Here is a 6,422-nt window from a genome sequence, read left to right on the forward strand (position 1 = left end):
TTCAAAATTATTAACAATTTATTTTGATCATTATATCATGCCTTTCTATGATACACAAATTTTTTTCATTATCATTCTTTTTACCAATACAAGTACTACTGTCTCACATTCACTATTATGTTGCCTTTTATTATTCTTAACCCCTGTTTTATTCGTCTGTTAACCTCGACCACAATTGGTTACTACCATACCATTATCGCAATCCTAATGTTTTGTTTTTCATTTTGATATCTAATCTTCCATTGTTTGCTAGTTTTGAAAAAAAATATTTTAAACTGGCCAACTTTTATTCTTTAAGCTGAATTACTTTCCATAAAGTTGCTGTTTAACTTGGGGAAACAATTTTTTTTATACAGCAATTGACCGTTGTACAGGACAATTTATTTTAATAATAAGTCTTTCTCATTAAAGATAATATTGAAACATAAATTTCGATACAAAGAAGCTCTTTGTATTGACACTATATCTAAAATAGAATAGAGTAAAATATTAAAGTATTAGATAATATATATATATGTTATAAATAAATATAACATGTTATGTATACTAGCATGATGACCCGTGCACTTGCATAGGATTATAGTTTTGTCAACATATTAAAAAATAATATTATTCAATATATCCAAAATATCTTGGACAAAAAATCATATCCGATATTAATATTATAGTTAAAAAAATACCATAATAATTTAATTGTCCATACAAGAGAAGAAAAAACATAATCAAATACTTCACATTTGTTTACAGCAACTATTCATACCATATAACAAAAAATTATATAGATTAAGTAATAAGTTCACACACTGTAAATATTTTAAATTTTAGAGTATAAAAAACCTAGGTTCCAAAATGTAGTATATATCCAAAAGTAACACCAAAAAATTTCAAACCACCTAAATAACTACTTTCTAGTTACAGAAATTTAAATAAGCTGATCCTCTTTCGAAACTATCCTAAAGACACATCTGGTTTTAAGTTTATGCATTTTCACAAAATATTTTCATTTAGGACCAATTTTATACTGTTGTTCTCTGTATTTACTTTTCAACACATTCAATCCAAAGCTTATAGTAATCTTTGAGTCCTCAACAACAAACTTCTAATTTTCTGATTGTCCAATATCAAGTAGTAACTTAGCAAAGTGATACGGGATATACTGTGTAAAAAAAACTAACAATTAATTCCATAAAAAATTAAAGTAAACAATAAGTATGAAACTATCACTATACAAACTTACAAATCGAACAGCCTTGACATTATATTTAGTCAACGTCTTGCAATGATGTAGAACAACATAGATGTTTGTTTCAATGATAACAAATAAAAAAATGTCATCAAACTAAAAATGACAACAATCAAAGATGTAAGATGATGTTATACAAAATATTCTGAAATGTAAAGCAATTCTTCTACCTAATACATTTTGATTGTAACAAACTTAAGTACCAATCAGTTTATACCGAGAGTGACAAAATCAAGAACATATATAACACTAGTATAATATTAAATCAGAAAAAAAATCAACATACCTACTTTTTTTGTTGTTGATCTATTCTGGATAGTACTTTTATTTAAATTGTTCTTGAGAATTTTTTGCACACCAGGACTACAAGTGCAATTAATAAAAAAAAAGAAAAAACTCAAAAATAATGAAAAAAAAAAGCCAGACATCCGAAGAAGCAAATAACAATATAATATTATACAATGAATTATAGATACATTTGAAAATAAATATATTAATAAATACAATAATTGAAATATAACATGTACAAAATTAACAATAATTAAAAAAACTGTAAATTCTAACATTTTCGTATTCCCATGTATCCCATTATCTTCTATATCAGAAGCAACTTCCTCCAATACATTAAAGTAGTTTAATTCTAACTTATCTTGAATAACTTTTAACAAAGATATCCCAATAATATCTTTAACATAATGACATTAATAAAAATGCACATAGATTGGATCATTTCGCTTATCCATAAGAGCCATAAAAAATATTTTACAGGTGATATACATTAAGTAGATCCACACCATGCTTTTGAAGTTATAGAAAAAAGATAACTTTTCTACCTCATGTGAAGGTATCTAGATTTTTCTTCTTCGAATTTTCATTTTAAGTTTAATACAATTGTCACGGTGATCAATTAGCACAATTTCATCTTTCACATCGGCACCATATTTAACAATTATTATATCTAGAATTAACACATCACCCTAAAAAAATAGAGAGACTTATCACAGACATTTAATTTATTATAATAGATTTTATTATTTGGGTTATATGTAATTTATCTATTTTTACATAATTACTAAAAAAAAAGGCACAAAGTATATATTAATTTAAATGTGTACCCATTCTTTGTATGCAGCAAATTTCATTCTGAATTTTTTATCATTTAGCCAATGTTTTTTTGTACTAAAGAAACGCCTAAATCAAGTCCACTCAGTATATTTACAACACATATAACAAAAAATCATCAATAGAAAACACAAATAATATAATATCTACCTTTTGTGATTACTTCTACATGCAACAACACTCATGGTGGGAGAACAATGTTTACAAAATTTCTTTATTTTTTCTGCAAATAGATAGAAAGAAAGGAATAAGAGTAACTTTTTATTAATGTAACTTTTTAATAACAAAAAAGTGATAATAATAATAGTAACAACATAAGTGACTTATTTCAAAAATTAGCATTCCACCTTGTCACAAATTATGTTTGGACTCCACATATTCACACTCAGAACATCAACTTATAAACTCAATATTTTCTAACCCACAACTTCACTTAATCAAATTAATGAAAGGAAAGCTACCAAAAAAGAAAAGACATGCAAAAAGAGAAAAAGTGAATAAAAGATTGTGTGTTGGGAGTGCAATGATTAGGGCAAAATCTCACCTTGTTCGATTTTTTGACGATTTAGAGCATGTTCGAGTCCATTGATAATGGCACAAAGTTTGTAGTCTCAATCTGTCAACAAGCCAAGAAAAAGGGTTATCTGCAAAGAAGTTGTCCGGGACGTTGATGTCAGACGAATCGGGGGTGCCGGCATGCACTGTAGTCAATGATGACTTCGTATGTGCTAGGAGGTTATACGATTTAACTCTGAAAAAATTAGGTATTAGGGTTTCTTGGTTGAGTGAGGTGAGACGTCACAGAGAGATGATGAAAGGTCACTAGATTAGCTTTTGTTTCCTTTTTTCTTTTGTGGTGGGAAGGGTGAGGTGTTGGCTTTTGTTTTTTTATATGTTGCCTTCCATTATTCCTAACCCCTGTTTTATTCGTCTATTAACCTCGACCATAATCGATTACCACCATACCTTTATCGCAGTCCTAATGTTTTGTTTATCATTTTGATATATAATCTTCCATTGTTTGCTAATTTAAAAAAAAATCTTTTAAATTGGCCAACTTTTATTCTTTAAGCTGGCTTACTTTCTATAAAGTTGTTGTTTAACTTGGGGGAACAATTTTTTTATACAGTAATTAACAGTTGTACAAGACAATTTATTTTAATAATAAGCCTCTCTCGTGAAGGATAATATTAAAAAAATGCTGGTAATTAATAGCATCAATTAAGTTTGGAATTTTTATTGTACAAAGTTATACCCATTGAATGGCACAAAAAAAATGAGAAAGACGGTGAAATGAATCACTTTTCAAACAATATACTATAGGCACCATCATAGTGTCAGATATAGAAACCACTATAATGAGTGATTTTTACTCTAGCACACAGTTTTACAAAAACCAACACAATAAATAATTCTATTTATACTAATTACCCTTCCAACCATTCCATTAACCCATAACTTGATAAAAAGTAGCTGAATTTTCAATTCTTGGTAACTTTGTTGAAGGATAACAACGGCTGCCTACATGAAGTTAACATATTTTCTAATCAGGTACAAACAATCACATGGAAAACAACGTAAGTACTCTAGTTTATATGTTTTTATTTTTTTTCATTCATGTAATATATATTCTTTCATGTTAAATCCAGCAACCATAATGACTTTTTAAATCAATTGATAATATGGGAAAAAATCACATAACAGAGAGCGAAGTAAATGTGCCCAAACATGCAACTGTGTTTTCTTTGATTAAAATAAACAGTAAAATCTCAAACTAATCTTTAATTCTATAAAACATCTGGAAAATTTGGATAATGCAAAATATTTTAGTTTATATCTTTTTTTTTTATCTCAAATACTTGTATTTTGAAGTTCATGATAAAATATATCTTTAGATATTTTAAAATAATACTGTTATCTAACATTTATATTATATTTTTCAGATGATTATAATATGATTATGTATATATATATGTCATTACATCTAGACTCGGCTCTCATGCCTTGGCAGTAAAAAAAATAAAAAAAACCACCAGAAGTGAGCCTGGTAGTTTTGATTTCCTTAGACGTCCCTTAGCCCATGACCCAAGAAAAATTAAAAGAGAGACACGCTGGGAGTTTTCTTTGCATACACCAACTGAAATTACTTGCGGCCTTCAATTTCGAAACCATGACACCCTTACCCCTTCGTCGTTTTGCATCCAACCACCAACACGTCTCTCGGAAGACTCCCGGACGAAGTTTTCTCAATCCAAACACAACCATCAAGACAAGCCAGATAATCCGTCCTGATTCCCTTACTTCGCTTCGATTTAGTTCGTCTTTTGATTGCTTCACGGAGTCCCACTATCGGACTGTGTGAAACTAATATCATCAACGACCGACGGATATTTTTTCCTACAAAAAAAGGACCCTTGCATCATGACTCTTGTTACATGGACCTTTTGTTTCGACCGTAGTGAAAACCCTAATCAGTCTAATTGGTGACACTCCTTCGTTGAGGTGCACTGTTTGTGGAACAATTACCTTGCATCCACTATCTTGCGTTTTCTACCTTCTCTGCATGTTTTATTTAACTGCAATCTTGACGGTTTTTTTTATCATTCCTTATTCCCATGATGAGCTTGACCGTTTGCTTTACTTCACGATTCTTGTGTAGGCCCACTGAGTTGCACTCGCAGAAAAAATGACTCAGTCCGGAACCCCTTAATTTCTGCTTCAAAGCTTCTACGCATGTTTCTATTGTTCGCTTCCATTTTTTCCCTTCTCAGATGAAACTCTAAACCCTAATGATGTTTTCAGTTTGTTCAATTTGTTTCGCGTGCCGTGAAAATGTTTGTCTATTTGAAAATTCAATAACAGAGCTTCACTATTATGTGTTGTTGTTTATCATACTATTTCACCTCAACTACATTACCACCCTCAAGGTTGTTATTTGTTCTGTATTAGATGAACATGTCTTCCTCTAGGAACAAGGGCATGCGACCTGCAACAGACGCTCAACGAAACCAGCAACACCTGCGACTGCATTTTCTAAAGCCAATCATAAGGCCCGCCTACTTCAAACTGGTAAGCCACCTCCCCTGACACGTACATCACAAGACACCCACTGTTATTACTTGCTGAATGATCAATGTGTTGACCACACTTGCTTGTTCTTTCGCAAGCCCCCCTGATCGGCCCAGACAAACTCCCGAACCAGACCACCTACATAAAACTGGTGGTCCCTGATGGAAGGGATATTGGCTTTCGGTGCTTCTAGAAAGAACAGCAAAATGGCAGCATCGCATTGACCCCAAGGCCAGAGTTCTACCAAACGTACCGAATAAATCTAGACTCCATGCTTCTTTTCAAACACAAGGGCAAGTCTGACTTCCAAGTACGTATCTTCGACTTCGGTGGCCGCAAAAACACATATCAGCCCCGACCGTTCGAGGAACCGCTGTACGAAAAGAAAGGTACTTACCAGCGTTCCCGCTGTATCAATAATCCTTCCTCAGACAAGGCGAAAGCGATAGCTGAAAAACACAAGACCAAATGGCCCTTCTTTGTCATGGACCTCACTAGCCGCGTCTTGTCCTCCCACCTGTTGGTAAGGCAACTTAAATGTAACCTATTCTTTAAATACGACTATCCTAGCATGATTTACCTACACCAATTAGTTTTCTTGTACGTGTCTTCATCAATAGTTTATCTCTTTTAATGATGTGTTGTTATGCTACAATCAGCCAAACGCCCCTCGTCTGAACCATTTCATTGGTCAGAGGCACACACTCATCCTGGCACACGGTCACATTGAGGTGGAGGCCACCTACACCAGATTTAGTGGGAGACATGACGGTAGCTTCGGGGTCATCTCCGAAGGATGGGTAGACTTTGCTACCCTGTGCAAATTTGAGCCCAGAGGTGTAGGGATCTTTGAGGTCATCTCAACTGAGACATTCACAGTACTGTAGGTCCAATGGTGCAACGAAGCTGCGAGCTCCTAATTCTTGCTATCCACATCTTATTAATCAGACTTATATTTTGTGGATTATATTGGTGTAACACTTTTTGA

The sequence above is a fragment of the Arachis duranensis genome, chromosome 5 (genome assembly GCF_000817695.3).
Source record: "Arachis duranensis cultivar V14167 chromosome 5, aradu.V14167.gnm2.J7QH, whole genome shotgun sequence".
In the NCBI taxonomy this organism is placed as follows: domain Eukaryota; kingdom Viridiplantae; phylum Streptophyta; class Magnoliopsida; order Fabales; family Fabaceae; genus Arachis; species Arachis duranensis.